Source organism: Garra rufa, chromosome 2 (assembly GCF_049309525.1).
Source record: "Garra rufa chromosome 2, GarRuf1.0, whole genome shotgun sequence".
In the NCBI taxonomy this organism is placed as follows: domain Eukaryota; kingdom Metazoa; phylum Chordata; class Actinopteri; order Cypriniformes; family Cyprinidae; genus Garra; species Garra rufa.
In genome coordinates this window covers 62446934-62464062 of record NC_133362.1, presented here as the reverse complement: position 1 = coordinate 62464062, position 17129 = coordinate 62446934, and the positions used below count along the sequence as shown (strand labels likewise).

General features: G+C 43.3%; 1 protein-coding gene and 5 non-coding genes across 6 annotated transcripts in view; 2 read left to right on the top strand and 4 right to left on the bottom strand.

Moving 5' to 3' along the window:
* Positions 1 to 17129, bottom strand: part of LOC141325654 (uncharacterized) — a 246712-nt gene that overhangs the window by 57764 nt on the left and 171819 nt on the right. The gene's annotated exons all lie outside the window — the stretch shown is intronic.
* Positions 589 to 660, top strand: trnad-guc (transfer RNA aspartic acid (anticodon GUC)). The gene has a single exon. It is a non-coding gene; the product is annotated as a tRNA-Asp (tRNA).
* Positions 764 to 835, bottom strand: trnag-ucc (transfer RNA glycine (anticodon UCC)). The gene has a single exon. It is a non-coding gene; the product is annotated as a tRNA-Gly (tRNA).
* LOC141327336 (U5 spliceosomal RNA) lies at positions 1341 to 1456 on the bottom strand. The gene has a single exon (XR_012354637.1). It is a non-coding gene; the product is annotated as a U5 spliceosomal RNA (small nuclear RNA).
* trnad-guc (transfer RNA aspartic acid (anticodon GUC)) lies at positions 2496 to 2567 on the top strand. Its single transcript has one exon. It is a non-coding gene; the product is annotated as a tRNA-Asp (tRNA).
* On the bottom strand, positions 3248 to 3363 carry LOC141327119 (U5 spliceosomal RNA). Its single transcript, XR_012354434.1, has one exon. It is a non-coding gene; the product is annotated as a U5 spliceosomal RNA (small nuclear RNA).

The following is a 17129-nucleotide window of genomic DNA, read 5'->3' as shown; positions in this document are numbered from 1 at the left end:
CCGATTCCCGGCCAATGCAGGAACGGAGTGCTTTTAATTAAGTTGTGTGTGTGCTTGCATGTGTGTAAGGTTCTTTAAAATGAAGCCTGATTTACTTGAAGGAGCTCCAACCTTTGCATACCGACCAACCCCCGTTCCCTGCCGAATCTTTTCAGAAACTCATTAGTCCGTCTATATTCGTCAAATGCCTATAAAACTTGTTCACTTTATCTATAGGTTGACGAAGTTTAGCAGTGGGCAATATACTCGTAAATGCGGTGTTAATTCCAAACGTTCTCCCTCCTTTCCGAGCATTGGTGGTTCAGTGGTAGAATTCTAGCAGTGGGCGATATGATCCACGTAAATGCGATGTTACTGCCACATGATTTCCCATCCTTTTTTTCATGTTCCCATTATGAAAAGTAAAAAAAAATAGTAATAATAGTAAAGTGGTCCAAATGAGGACCCCCTGTAATGTGTAGCATTCAAGATATTGGGAGACTCAATAAGATCAAGGCAGGTTGATTTGTTTTTTTCATGGAGTAGTGGCTCCTTATGCTGATGTCGGTGAAGTCAAGTCGGCTGGGGGCGAAGCACAGCGGGTACAGCTCCTCGTTAGTATAGTGGACAGTATCTCCGCCTGTCACGCGGAAGACCGGGGTTCGATTCCCCGACGGGGAGACCCAGCTCTTTGCTGCTGCTGAACGACTCATCCAAAAGATTTTGGTGCTGACAGAGGTCACAGAAGGAGTTCTGCTTCAACGTCAGCCAGAGCCAAAACAAATGCGTTGGCCGGGAATCGAACCCGGGTCAACTGCTTGGAAGGCAGCTATGCTCACCACTATACCACCAACGCAAGTTCCCGACTCCAGCTTTTAGGCATCTCAAAAGAATGCTTGAAATGCACAAGTCACTGATAGGGCAAAAGGAGCTGAAGCCATCTTTGTTTGTATCCCGTCATGTACGAGAGAGTGCTGTCTTTCCATGCGGGCTAAAGAAATCTGGAGCTGCGACGCAGAAAGCGCAAAGGCCGCAAGTACAGAACGTGGTGAGGCGCGCTTCGTTCCACCGCCCATTGGCTGGTGGCCAGTTTTACTCTTGACACTCCAATACAGCTCTGTTGCGAGCAGAAAAGAATGCTGGAAGTACATAAGTCACTGACAGGGCCAAAGTAGCTGAAGCCCAAGGTTTGGATCCCATCATGTCATGAGAGTGCTGTCTTTCCATGCTGGCTGAAAAAAAATGTGAAGTTGCGACACAGGAAGCGCAAAGGCTGCAAACACGGTCCACGAGAAAGCACGCTTTGCTCCAATGCACATTGGTGTGTGGTCAGATTTAGTCTGCTATTGAAACTGCAGTGCAGCTCTGCTGTGAGCAGAGCACCCAAAAATACAGGTCACTCGGAAAGGTTCCCCTCCACGGAAATCTTTAGTAAAAGGCGAAAGATTTCCGCGTCTATGAAGAGAAACTCGAGTTGTGTGCCCATGCGCTTGAGCATGTGCGCTCCCTGTGGTAAACCACTATACTCACAAAGGGTAATCTAGGGTGCCGATAAGATTTTCGTCTCCCCCTCACTCCAAATGGGAGGAGTAAAAGTTAAAAAGTCTCTTCCATCATCCATTCTCGCCTGCCACACAGGAGGCCTGGCTCTGATTCCCGGGCAAATGCAGGAACAGAGTTCTTTTAAGTAAGGGGTGTGTGTTTGCATGTGTGTGGGATTCTTTAAAATGAGCCTTGAAGGCCAAGCCTGATTTGCTAGAAGGAGCTCCAAACTTTGCATATTGACCCAACCCCCCTTTACCTGGATTTGACGTGTAACAGTTACGCACCATTACTAAATCCAGGGCAATGTGAAGGCCGAAAGTCTCCCAGCCGAGCATTGGTGGTTCAGTGGTAGTATTCTCGCCTGCCACGCGGGAGACCCGGGTCCGATTCCCGGCCAATGCAGGAACGGAGTGCTTTTAATTAAGTTGTGTGTGTGCTTGCATGTGTGTAAGGTTCTTTAAAATGAAGCCTGATTTACTTGAAGGAGCTCCAACCTTTGCATACCGACCAACCCCCGTTCCCTGCCGAATCTTTTCAGAAACTCATTAGTCCGTCTATATTCGTCAAATGCCTATAAAACTTGTTCACTTTATCTATAGGTTGACGAAGTTTAGCAGTGGGCAATATACTCGTAAATGCGGTGTTAATTCCAAACGTTCTCCCTCCTTTCCGAGCATTGGTGGTTCAGCGGTAGAATTCTAGCAGTGGGCGATATGATCCACGTAAATGCGATGTTACTGCCACATGATTTCCCATCCTTTTTTTCATGTTCCCATTATGAAAAGTAAAAAAAAATAGTAATAATAGTAAAGTGGTCCAAATGAGGACCCCCTGTAATGTGTAGCATTCAAGATATTGGGAGACTCAATAAGATCAAGGCAGGTTGATTTGTTTTTTTCATGGAGTAGTGGCTCCTTATGCTGATGTCGGTGAAGTCAAGTCGGCTGGGGGCGAAGCACAGCGGGTACAGCTCCTCGTTAGTATAGTGGACAGTATCTCCGCCTGTCACGCGGAAGACCGGGGTTCGATTCCCCGACGGGGAGACCCAGCTCTTTGCTGCTGCTGAACGACTCATCCAAAAGATTTTGGTGCTGACAGAGGTCACAGAAGGAGTTCTGCTTCAACGTCAGCCAGAGCCAAAACAAATGCGTTGGCCGGGAATCGAACCCGGGTCAACTGCTTGGAAGGCAGCTATGCTCACCACTATACAGCCAACGCAAGTTCCCGACTCCAGCTTTTAGCCATCTCAAAAGAATGCTTGAAATGCACAAGTCACTGATAGGGCAAAAGGAGCTGAAGCCATCTTTGTTTGTATCCCGTCATGTACGAGAGAGTGCTGTCTTTCCATGCGGGCTAAAGAAATCTGGAGCTGCGACGCAGAAAGCGCAAAGGCCGCAAGTACAGAACGTGGTGAGGCGCGCTTCGTTCCACCGCCCATTGGCTGGTGGCCAGTTTTACTCTTGACACTCCAATACAGCTCTGTTGCGAGCAGAAAAGAATGCTGGAAGTACATAAGTCACTGACAGGGCCAAAGTAGCTGAAGCCCAAGGTTTGGATCCCATCATGTCATGAGAGTGCTGTCTTTCCATGCTGGCTGAAAAAAAATGTGAAGTTGCGACACAGGAAGCGCAAAGGCTGCAAACACGGTCCACGAGAAAGCACGCTTTGCTCCAATGCACATTGGTGTGTGGTCAGATTTAGTCTGCTATTGAAACTGCAGTGCAGCTCTGCTGTGAGCAGAGCACCCAAAAATACAGGTCACTCAGAAAGGTTCCCCTCCACGGAAATCTTTAGTAAAAGGCGAAAGATTTATGCGTCTATGAAGAGAAACTCGAGTTGTGTGCCCATGCGCTTGAGCATGTGCGCTCCCTGTGGTAAACCACTATACTCACAAAGGGTAATCTAGGGTGCCGATAAGATTTTCGTCTCCCCCTCACTCCAAATGGGAGGAGTAAAAGTTAAAAAGTCTCTTCCATCATCCATTCTCGCCTGCCACACAGGAGGCCTGGCTCTGATTCCCGGGCAAATGCAGGAACAGAGTTCTTTTAAGTAAGGGGTGTGTGTTTGCATGTGTGTGGGATTCTTTAAAATGAGCCTTGAAGGCCAAGCCTGATTTGCTAGAAGGAGCTCCAAACTTTGCATATTGACCCAACCCCCCTTTACCTGGATTTGACGTGTAACAGTTACGCACCATTACTAAATCCAGGGCAATGTGAAGGCCGAAAGTCTCCCAGCCGAGCATTGGTGGTTCAGTGGTAGTATTCTCGCCTGCCACGCGGGGGCCAGCCGTGGATAGTTGGAACATGCTGACAGCCAATGAAATGCAAGCTTTGTTGCCGCTGTCCAAGGTTTTGAATTACACCAACAACCAATCAGATTTTTTCACATTATTTGGGGTAAACGTCTGGACCGGGGTTCGAATCCCGCTCACTGCAGTTTTGCGCTCTGCTCAAATGTGAACTTAAAGCAAATGTAAACACAAAAAGACACCCTACAGCCTTCCAGTAAAAACGTTACATCATTATTTACATGAAACAATTATTTATATTTCTTTTATGTGTGGTTATTGGCCAAAGTAGCTACAGTATTGAATCAGCACCTTGGACAGCATCAGATTTAATAAAACATATATAAATCTTACTCAAAATTCAATATTTATTTGTCATGTTATGTTTATAAATGTTTTATTTGACATATGTTAATAAATATATTTTATATTATATATATTTATATGTAAAACATATTTATATATTCATATATTTTATTTTTGTATTTACTATATATATACTGAACTTTATAAATGTTATTCAAAATTCAATATATATTTGTCATGTTATTCTGCAAATTCCAAATGTACAAAATAAGGCAGCAACTTTATATTAAATTTTATATAATTTATACATAATTAAATTTTTATGTATTTGTATAATAAAAATATAAGCAGAAATAAATGTTATTTATGAATGTCAGGTTTTAATCTACAAACATCAAATTAACAAAAGATTTAAAAGTAAAAAAACAACATTTTAATTCATATGACATAAAAATATTGACATGAGTTGTGGATTAAAAGGTTTCTAATCAGTTATTATTATAGTTACAGAGTTATATGAAGTAGGTGAAACTATAAAACAATAAAAACTATCAATGAAATCTAAATAAATCCAAAGAACATATATAATTATTTACAGAAAACAAAAGGAAAAAAAGACTTATTTTCCTTTCTCTGCAATCCATCTTTGCTTTTCTGCCTCATAAAAAGCAGAATCTTTAAAGTCTTTCCAGGTCAACTCTTTGTCCATGCCCTGATCTTTGTAAATAAAAAAGACTTTAGCAGGACAGTATATGTATTTCCCTGATACCCCGGGAAAGCCCGTGTGAACATGTGGACTGTTTGGGCCCTGCTTCAGTTCCATTTTGCAGAATCTGCACAGGCGACCAGTGGGTTGAGGTTGCGTATCAGACCTCTTCCGTTTCTGTTGCCCTTTCTCCTCAACTCGTTTTTTTGTGGCTTCCAGTTCCCTCTGAAAAAACTCTGTCTCCATAAAGTCCTGAAAAGGCATTCTTTGGTTTGTTAGACCTTCTGCACTGTAGGTTGTAAAAACCTTTGTTGAACAATAGAAGTATCTAACAGGACCCTGCTGGTAAAAGAAGTGAATGGAGGAGCCATCATTCTCGTACCGAGATTTGGGCTGTCCACAGGCGAGACAGGTCTTTGTTTGTTTCTTTTTCTGTTCGGTGGGTTGTTGCTGTTGCTTTTGCTGCAGCTGCTGTTGCTGTCTCTCTATAATTTCTTCCACAATTTTCTCAACAGCCACGTGAGTCATAGGTGTGGTTGGAGGAGGTGCAGGTGTGAGCATGACTGCTGGAGTCACAGTTGTAACTGGAACACTAGTAGTTTCACTATACCCTCTGTCAGCGAATACCAGAGTTGTTGTGTCTCAACAAGTTTTTCTGGACTTGTATTTAAGGAAGAACTGGTGTTTAAGAGTTTTGCAAGGTGTTTGACATACTGTGAGATGTGTAATCTTGTGGTTGAATGGAGCATGCTGTTAGGGTCAGTACAGGAACTGTGGACCATTGCTGCATACTCCTGATCCACAAGCTTAAGCATGTCCTTCTTTCCATGGTGTTTCTTTAGTAAAGTGTCAATGGTCTCCTTCATTGGGGCTGTCCACTTTTTGTGATCTAACACAAACACTCTACCACCAGTCTTCACAGGTCCAGTGCGGCTGCTAGCAGGTGAGGCTTTCATGGGCAAAGGTGGTGTGAATGTGGCACCTACAACAATCACATTAACATTTAATCAGTATTTAGCCAAGATGATAAATAGCAGAAACGTTTTTGGTTTGACCATCTGTTACTACTCACCTGTTTCTGAACGAAGATCAGCGTGACCAGGAAAAGATGAGGACAGAGAAGGTACAGGTTGGGGACTGGAGGTCACTACAATAGCAAGTAAACAATTGTAAATGCATTTTTAAGACAAAAATACAAATGAGATACTGGGATGACATGACACTGTGTGTCTAACAAATGTTCACCTGTCTCTGAAGAATGCTCAGCCTTGCATGGAAAAGATGAGGACAGCAAGGGGACAGGCTGGGAACTGGCGGTCACTACAACAACAACAACAACAACAACAGAAACAACAACAGAAAATGAAACACTTTGTAAATATATATATAATGAAGCATATATGTCTTTTCAGTTCCTGTGTCTGTAAAAGTTTACCTGACTCTAGATAAGGACTTGGAGTCACATCAAGAGGACCAGAAGTGTATTGCGACATGGCAGTGGATGTGTCACTCTGCTCAGCTGGATGTACTTCAGTCGTCTTGGTCTTGTGCTTTTCCCAGTCCAGGACAACAGGGCGACATCCAGGTTCAACATACTCCAGCCCAAATCTTTCTCCAGTATCTCTGCTAGATACCCAAAGGGCAGGATACTTTGGCACACCTAACAGCCTTTCTGAGACTGTATTCATCTCTGCCATCAGAGCTGGATCAAAGGCTGCTGGAAGCTGAACACCTGGCTGTTTTAGGTCCACCAGACGCTGAAAATTCCAGCGTGCCACTCCGGTCATCCCCTGAGCTCGAAACAGTTCTGAGGAGACACGTGTGCCAGTGACCCACTGAGCCTGGTGGAAGTGGTACCCCTCTTGCTGAGAAGTTCCTCTTATGGGGATCCATACTGGAACTTTGGCCCCCTCACCCTGAACGTGGTTCAGTTGCTGTGTTCCACCATGCCTGTACAAGATTTCACCGGCAACCTCTGGATCACTTAGACATCCTCGCAGAATGTGAACCCGCTGTATGCCTAAGTGACGCGCCGGGGAATCAAAGGACGGACCTACAATAGAGGGGTAAGTGTTTTTGGCTTACTTTATGCCTCTGTAGGATCCAGATAATCTCGTAAAATAGGACCTATATTAGAGGGGTATCGTTTTGCATACCCTATGGCTATGTAGGGGCCTGGGGACGGTGTTAGGGACCGAGATTGGTTAATTGCTAGTCGTTGGTGGAATGTTAGGTCGTTCCATTGTTGAGCCGCTGAATTTGCGACTGACAACGGTAATTTTATTACTAACGAAGGAGGGCAATTAATAGAATCACTAGTCGCTAGTGGAATGTTAGGTCGTTCCATGGTTGTTTTAGCAACGGTAGTTACAGAAGTAATTATCGGCGCAGAGTGATTGGATATACAGTACTGATCACACTGTATATTTTTGGTCACGGCAGCGTCATTTCTTTCGCGGGAAGTACAGAAAAAATTTTTTGAGTCTGTTTATGACATTTATTTCAATTGTTACTGCATGTTGAAAGATTTGTGACCAGTAAAAGATGGTGCTTTAGGGGCGACCCGAATGCAGTTTGGCGAAAGCTGGACAAGTTTGGCGAAAGCCCAGAACATAGGTAGCACCCAATAAAGAAGGTGGTTAGGGGTGACCCGAATGCAGTTTGGCGAAAGCTGGACAAGTTTGGCGAAAGCCCAGAACATAGGGACACCACCCAAGGTCACAGATACGATACATGTACTACAGTTGAGGTTGGGCAATACAGTACAGGAAATTCGTGCACAAAATTACTAACCACTAACCCTTTTCTAAAAGTGGAAGATGGGGGGTTCAGTATCAAGACCGTTACCGGGGGAGACGCCAGTCGATTTTATGTACCAAAATAATCAGGGATTTTACACGGAACCGTACGTTAGTAATATGGCGGGTTGGTCTGAGCAAATGAAACCACAAATTGAGATACCGTATCCACGAGAGGGTTCATTCACAGATGATGGCATGCAGTTGGCCAGGAGTCTGGTAAAAGAGGGATGGGGAGACCCAAATTGGGATTATAACTATATGACTAAGAGTTATAGTGTCTGGCAAAATATGAAAAGAGTCTGGGATGAAGGTCCAGAGAAAAACAGGTCACGGCTTATGTGCCTAGAGCCTAAAGCCAATCAGTAAGCAATGATTTGGTTAAGATCAGGTAACGGTATTTCTACTAGACCGATAAAAATGGCAGATATGGAAGCAATATGCAAAAAAGCTTGCCTTCTCCTCAGAATCCCAGCCAATTTGTTACTATTTTGAGAACACACACAAGATACGCACATTTCACAGGGGCAGATTATAGAGCAGTGTTAGCAAGAACTTTGGAGGCAGATATTTCTGAAGCAGATTTGATTTCAGCCTGTCCAACATTGGATCGTGATAATGATGTGATATCGGGCTCAGCTACTGCTGCAAGCCCTCATGAAATTTTCTGGGAAAAGCCTGAAAACCATGACACTTTCTTTAAAGAATTGAGAGCTTTTCTGGATAAGCGTGTAGGCAGTAGACAAGATTTATCATTTGCTGCAAATACTAAGCAGAAACCGAAAGAATCTGCCTCAGATTTTTATCTGAGGTTCAAGAAAGCATGGACTGAAGAGTCTAAACTCCCAATAAACCATGCAGCAATGGGGTCATTGTTTACCAACACTTTATTAAACAATATGCAACCAAAGCAGGCTCAATTAATCCGAATAACAACTACAAATTTGCTTGATATGAGCACAGATGAATTGGGGAAGCAAATTAGGGAACTAGATTCATCTGGGGGATTTGTAGTTAAGACAGAAATGGTAATGTTCAATGAGCAGCAGTCTCAGAAGAACCAGTATGGCCAAAGAGCAGAAGTGAAACCACGCTTGGCTCAACCAAGAAAGCCAAGAATAGTGTGCTTTCACTGCAATGCCCCCGGTCATGTTAAGAAAGACTGCTGGTTATTGAAGGGTCAGATGCAGAGAGAGCAGAATAAGAGGAAGTTGCAGCCACAACAGAGAAGAGCAGTAGTAAGCTCAGATTACCCAACCACTTGGCAATAGGGAGGCCCACAGAGTAATGTCAGTTCCAAATTGTCCAGAATGACCCTCACATATTTGAATAATGATGAAGATTTGCCTTATTTTACATTAACGGTGCACGGTCAGCCTCAGACTTTCCTCCTTGACACGGGGGCTGACCGGTCCTCAATGACGTTTGCGCACTACGAGAGTCCTCTTACTGGTAAAAAAGTTAACTCTGTGGGAATTTCAGGAACTAACATTGAATGCCCTGTCACTCCTCCTTTGGAGGTTAGAGCTCCTGGGTTTAAACCATTTTTTCATGCATTTACAATCATCCCAGGAGCCCCACTAAATTTATTAGGGCAAGATTTGATGCACAAATTGAATATGGATATCACGTTCACGGATAACCAAGTTATGTTTTCCTTCCTATCAAGCTTACAGGCTTCAGTAAACCCCATGCCGGTCTGGGAAGAACTCAACGATTTACATGTAGCCACACCCAGGTCTGGCTTACCACAAAGGGTAGAGACCATGATTGATCCATCATTGTGGTCACAATATAAGGACCATAAAGGTTTTATTGATATGGAACCTTATAAAGCTAAGCTCAAGACTGACAAACCAGTCTACATTAAGCAATATCCTTTGTCCAAAGACAAGGAACAGGGTATTAAACCATTGACTGACAATTTTGTCCAGCAGGGTGTCCTCATGCCAACACATTCACCATATAACACACCCATCAACCCAGTGGTGAAGGCTGATGGGAAAACATGGCGTTTGACTCAAGATTTGAGGGCCATAAATGAATTGATAACACCACTTGCACCAATTGTACCTGACGTCCAGATTGTAATTCCATGTACACATGAATATTTTACAGTCATTGATTTGTGTGCAGCTTTTTTCTCTGTACCTGTGCATCCAGAGACTCAGCCTATCTTAGCTTTTACCTTACAGAACACGCAGTTCACCTGGACACGCCTTGCTCAGGGCTACATGACCTACTCTGCCAGCTTCTTGGTAGCTGTGCAGAGGACAATCGCTAAAATGACTGACTTGCCTTCCACAGTCTGTGTATATTTTGGTCTCGGCTGAGACCAAGGAAGACTGCGTGAGAGCATCAATCATGGTTTGCAACGTGCTGGCGGAGGCCGGATTCAAAGCCTCTAAGGAAAAGCTCCAGTGGGTACAACCTAAGCCGACCTACCTGGGACACATGATAATGCCAGGTCTACGGGCGATCTCGACGGACAGGGTCCAGATGATCAGGAAAATGCAGTCCCCAAAGACTGTGCAGTAGCTTCAAAGTTTCCTGGGACTGGTGAACTATTGCAGATCTTGGATACTTGATTGTGCTATACATGACAAGCACCTCAGAAGCTTGATTGATCACAAAGCCCAACAAAGAATGATTTTGAACTGGACTGATGAGGCTGAACTGCATTTCAATGCACTGAAGAAAGCCATCACAACGGCTCCTGCACTCGGCCTTCCAGATTTCCGACGGGATTTTCAGCTACATGTCCGAGAGGCGGAGGAGGTAGCCATGGGGGTCCTGGTGCAACAGCATGGTTCCACGTATAGACCAGTAGCATACCTGTCTAAGAAGCTAGATAATATAGTCTCAGGTATGCCAGCATGCCTTCGTGCTGTAGCAGCGGCTGCTATGGTTGTACAGATGGCTGAGAAAATTGTCCTGTCACATCCATTGACGTTGTACACCTCACATCAGGTGGGAGCAATTTTGCATAACATGCAGACACAACACATGATGGCACAAAGACGTTCAGGCTATGAGGCAATCCTGCTGGCCACAAAAAATCTTACCATTTGGCCAACTTCGTCAATTAATCCTGCTTTATTAGGAGTTTTGGGAATGGCCGATATGGTAGAAAATGATGAAAGTCATGATTGTACAATTGAATTGACTGCCTCTTGTTCTTCCAGGGCCGATCTATCGGATTCGCCTCTGGATGGGGGGGAGCATATGTATGTTGATGGATCATGCTCGAAACCTTCTGATGGTGTCTACCTTTGTGGGTATGCTGTGATATCAGACATAGGGGAAATAATAGAGGCATTTGCCTTGGACTACAATTCGGCTCAAGCTGCTGAGTTAGTAGCATTAATAAGAGCATGTGAGCTGATGGCAGGAAAACGAGTAACGATTTACACTGATTCAAAGTATGCATGGGGGGTGGTTCATCATTTTGCTAAAACATGGGAAGCAAGAGATTTTAAAACGGCAGATGGTAAACCAATAGCACATTTGAATCTAATAGGACAGCTAACTAGAGAAGTACAGCTACCTGCCGAAGTGGCCATAGTAAAGGTGAAAGGTCACGCAGCAGGAGATGATGAACAGGCTGTAGGGAACAGGAAAGCAGATGAAGCGGCGAAGGAAGCGGCCAAGGCACAAATTAAACCGCCGTTCAACATGAGTAACAAAAGTCAAGTAACTATGACTGTCCATATAACCAATGTACCTGACAATGACATTAAGATTTTGCAGAGTCAACCTACACAAACTGACTTGCAACATTGGAGTGAGCACGGATGTGCTCCGGATAAAGACGGGATTGTGAGAGATGAGAAGGGAAGGGTAGCACTTCCAAAGTTGGCATTGGTGATTCTTATTAGACATCACCATGGCCTGTCGCATACAAGCTGTGCAAAAGTAGTACAAGTAATCAATCGTTTGTTCTGCATTGCAGACGTACACAAAACAGCTAAGCTTATTCTAGATTTATGTATGACGTGCGCACAAGTAAATCCGCATAAACCGATTAAGCATAACGCACTAACACATCCAGAAGCGCCTTTCCAGAATGTGCAGATTGACTGTATATACATGCCACCTATAGGTAACTTGAAGTACCTGTTGATCATAATTGACCGATTTACAAAGTGGCCAGAAGCATTTCCTTGTGTAAGGGAAGATGCAAAAACAGTGGTTAAGATCCTAACCAAAGAAATAATTCCTCGATTTGGCATACCTACTACAATTGAGAGTGATAATGGGACACATTTTGCGTCTAGGGTAACACAATTCCTAGCCAAAGCATTGTCCCTTGATTGGCATTTCCACATACTGTATCAGCAATTGTCGTCAAATTCGAAACGCCTTAATAGGACTATTAAGGTAAGGCTAACAAAAGCCGCGATCGGGACAGGGAAGAAATGGGTAGATTTACTACCTGCAGTATTAACTGAAATAAGAATGACTCCATCTTCCACCACTAAACTCTCACCGTTTGAGATACTAATGGGTAGGCCTTTCCTGACCCCTTGGGTCAAAGGCCGCGCAAGCATTACTTCCCTAGGTGACCTGGAGGTGGTGCAGGAGGACTACGTGACTTCCCTAATCAAGAAGCTCAATTCTATATGTGCTGATGTTTCTTTGTGTTTTCCTCTCCCCTCAGAACAGCCTACTCACTATTTCGTTCCAGGCCAGAGTGCTGATCCCAAGTTTAAAGTCAACGAGGGTAGGAGAACCGAAGTACCTCGGACCAGCCACTGTGATTGCCGTAACCAGGACCGGAGTTCTGGCGGATTACCAGCCACAGTGGATAAATGCTTCACGACTGAAGAAGTGTTCTTCAGGAGAGCAGGCAAGCTCCAATTTAAAATAGAATCCTGGTAAAGGGGATTCCCCTTACTGCCTAACAGGGAGGAGGAAAACACTGACTAAGCTGAGGAAGGAACTACCTCTTATAGTGAGGTGGGGGTTATCCAAAGCAGGAAGATAGATGGTCCATTGAGCCAAACAGTGTTAACTCTTATACAACCCTGTATGCACTAAGGGCCCTATTCTGATTGATGGATTATCCACCATTAGATGGCTTCAATCAGTGCCCGGTTTTAGAAGCTATTCTAGTGTTTGACACTAGTTGTTGAACTAGCAAGAGCAGTTTGGAAGAAGAACCAGAATTAATTAAAGAAATAATTCTTGAGAGGATCTTCCAGACAATTTAGATAACATCACGGATATCATCACCCACATGAAGACATCCATCCCGGACCCGAAGAGAGTCGACTCCTGGACTCCTGGCGGGACGGACTCTGGGGCAAATGGGGAACCTGGAGTTTCACCACTGTTGTTCCAGTTATTGTTTTGATGTTCATTGTGTTACTAATCGCTCCATGTCTAATGCAGTGTATTGGCAATTTCATTATGCATACTACTACATCCATCACAACAAGAGGAACTTATAAAGTTATGCTCACTGTTCAATCAAGTAGATGAAGATGAGTACAATAATTATGATGGTATTTATCAGCTAGAATCTGAAGGGCATAATCGGAAAGAAGTCTAGACACAGGTCTAGTCAGAGTTGATATATAACTATATACTCAATGATGAATATGAAGTGTATCTGTGTGTCCACATTTAACATTGATAGGAATTATGTGTTTTAACATGAAGACACAGGATTGTTTGTTGGTAAGACATTCTGTCTTAAAGTGGCCATTGTAAGATTCTATAACATCCTGTGTCCTTTGTAATATGTCTCTTAACATTGTAACCTGTGTTCTCTATTGTATTTGGAATATAGACAATGATGTAATGACAGATCATGGGACTGTCTGGGACATCTCGTACCCTTTCCATCTTTCTGCTGACAGTCAGATTTCACTTCCCTATATTCCACTTTATAACCTGGTGTAGCATCCTCAATAAACCAGTCTTGAATGAAATGCACTATTGCTGTGTCTGTCATTCTTGGCTCCGGGTTCCCGTACCTGTGCTGTGTGGCTCAACTCAGATTGAATCTTAATTCTCGGCGATTATAGAATATATATTTATTCTAACAGCCATGTTTTTAGCATGGACGGTTTGTACAGGGGAACACCATCAGGATCTCCTGCCAAATGAAAATGGTGCATAACATCCTCGACCCTCCTCACAAGTTCTTTAGGCTGTGTGATCTTTGTTCTGCAGTGTTCCCGAATGTGCTGCTTTGTGGGGTTGGCAGGCTCAATACCACAAAATGCGTAAGCATCCTTGAGCTTCTGCAGATCTTCCTGATCCACAACACAGAAGGCAGCAGACAAGAACTGGGAGAAGGAGCTGTAAAGGGCATGATGCTCAGAAACACACTCACGGAGGAAGCGCCTCATACAATGGAACAGGTCCAGCTTGATCATGATGTGCTGATTGTAGAAAGATCTGGAAGCACACTTGTTCTCTAAGTTTCCAGAAGTGGCTTCGGCAATAATGTCATCTGTAGTCTGCCATGCTTCCCAGTTCAGGTGCTCTGTTTTGTGAGAGTCTGGCACTCTGAATGGTGCACAGCAATCTCTGGGGAAAAAAACAGAAAAGTATAATGTTAATGTTAAAATCAGTCAATGGATCTGTTCATCAGTCAGGATAATAGTATTAACTGATGTATACATTCTCTATGTGATATGTCTTAGGCAAGGTACAGAATTATCAAGCCTACCTGTCAACCCACTGGTAATGTGCCTTCTCCATTCCTGCCGTCTGGTACCGATTTGCGAGTCCCCTGTACATGGGCTCCAGGGACTTTTCCGTCTCTGACTGTACCATCACCCATGATAAGATCATCCAACTTTCATTCATGATGGCATAGGATGACATTGTGCCAGAAGTAAATGTAACCTTCCTGGCCACCTTTCGGGTGTGGCCGGAACGAAATGCCTGCCCAAAGGTTCCTTGTAGGAGCTGTATAATAGCTCTCTCTTGGCGCTGATACTCGTGCAGGAGACAGTCAGTGAGATAATGTGCAGACACAGCAATTCCACTCCATCCATTGGGATCAGCATACTCGCCAAAGGGAGCAGGCTGGGTCTCCTTTCTCAGGAATCCTGTGATGCTTCTCTGTCCATACTTTCCAGCCTCAGCATCCAAGATATTCTGACAACTGAGGAGGTAGGCCAAGTGAGCACGTTCATATTTAAGATGCATCATTTCCATCACCTGGTTGGCCATGTCTGTGGGTGATTTACCAGTACGCCGCAGTTCATCCAACAGAGATTTACACACAGCCTTCTTATAAGTGAGAACAGCTGGCAACAGGTTTGTGAAGCGTTTGGGGAGCTTTTCCAGCCACTGTGGGTTGTCTGCATACCATTTTTTTTTACAGACTTTGCAGCACAGACGTGAAGAAAACAGATAGTATTGACTTGTGATGCCTGCAATCACACGAGGTCTACCAACTCCTGCAGATGTCACCTGTGGCTGTCTACACCCTTCAAAGCATGGCAGAGTGTAGTTGTTCCTCAGCCTGGCCATCAGGGTATCATTTTCAGGCTTCCAAATAAAAAATGGATGAAGCTGGAAATATTTAGGAGATGGCAGATCGGTGATGGTGTCCATTAGTTCTGGCTGAGGAGGTAAACGTCACAATGACACGGTCTTCATGGGGTTGCTAACAGGAATCGAGCCAGGCCACAGGCCCATGGATTCCAGCTCTGTCTTCATCCAGATCCTCTGCTGCTGGGAACACTTCCATTGGCGGACATCATGGTCATAACCAAGTGGTGGAGGAGGATTTCTGGGATGGGCTGTTGTACCTGGTTGAAATAAAGAAGAATAAGTACAGACTTTATATTAATCAGGCATATGTGTGAAAAATTATTTAGATGCTTACCTTGAGTTGTCTGCTGTAGAGGATCCAGACTGGTCACTGACAAAGTGTCAGGAGCAGAAGACAATGGCTCTGCAAATAGAATAATAGATAGACTATTAATATTAATATATATATATAAACAAAAGAGTGAAACATCTTCTAGTGTGGAATGTGATTCACTAGACATGCTAAGTAAAAGTAAATAAATATCACACACCTGTAGTTGGTACTGAAGGCTCTGATTGTTCCAAAAAGGCTGGCTCTTGGACAAGAAACTTCAACTCTTTAGGAAGAGGCACAGGTGTCTTCTGAGCTGGTACTGTGGACAAAAGTATTGTGACACATCACAAAATAAAAAAACAAAAAAAAAACAAAAAAAAACAAATGTATTACTTTTGTAAACAAGGCAAATAGTTAAATTGGTGATCAGAACTGTAATTTATTTACCATATCCTGACAATTCTTGAAGGCCACTTTTGCCATCAGCAGGTGGTTTGGAGAGGGCAGCAGATGTTACTGAAATATAGAACATTTTACAATTAGAAACATAAAAGAGCTGGTGTTAATAAAGACACAAAGCTACTGAATTCACCTTTCACCCAAAGTTGAACACATCTATTGACTGAAAACAAAATCATCTGAAGATGGAAGGAAAAATGTAGAAAGAACAGTGTAAAATTCATAATAAAAGAAGTACTTACCCAGACTGGAATCAATTCATAGTCCTTAGGACAGTTAGTATATGCCAACGGCGAACACACTGTTATTGGAACATGGCTAGAACATAGCCAGAACACAAACAACATAATAAAGGAGGATTCAATTCATGTTCAGCTTTTCTTCTCAGTGCTGAACCTCCTGCGGAAACACCTTTTACTGCTTTGTTAGACCGTTCCAGTTCAGCAGCTGACAGCAGTGGTGGAGATGTGGCTGTTGGGGAACACACAAAGCATTAATCTAGATGTACACACTAACTTCAAAGCCTTGTCTTAAAATTTTGAAATATTTTACTGGCACTAGACAGACAGACAGACAGACAGACAGACAGACAGACAGAGAAAGAGATAGACAGACAGGAGGATGGACAGACAGACAGACAGACAGACAGACAGACAGACAGACAGATGAATGGACAGATGGATGAACAGAATGGCAGACAGGTGGACATACAGTCAGACAGATACATGTTTCGATATGTGCAAATGAAAAAAAACAGCAAAAATCATCCAAATAACTTACTTTGCACTTGTAGCTTGGAGGGGGTGATGCTTAGCATTGCTTGCTCTAGGTCCTCATCCTTCTCCATCTCTATACTGAATTGTGGTGGCAGTGGTGGAGAGGCAGCTGTTGGGGAAAACACACAAAACAATAATGTACATTTTTTAAATAGTTATAACAGTTTTTTAAGATAAACGTTTAGTAGAAATCAAATGCTAAAAGAAAAAAATCTTAACTTACTTTGCACCTGTAGCTTGGAGGGGGTGATGCTCAGCATTGCTTGCTCTAGGTCCTCATCTTTCTCCATCTCTGTATTGAAAACATTTTTTTTTAATATTTACGTTTCAGTTCATGTCATGTTCCTACAAACTGAGGTTTATTTACCTTAAATAAAAGCTAACTTATTGTTATACTAGTTACTACTGAACAAGTATACATTACAATAAAATAAACATTTAT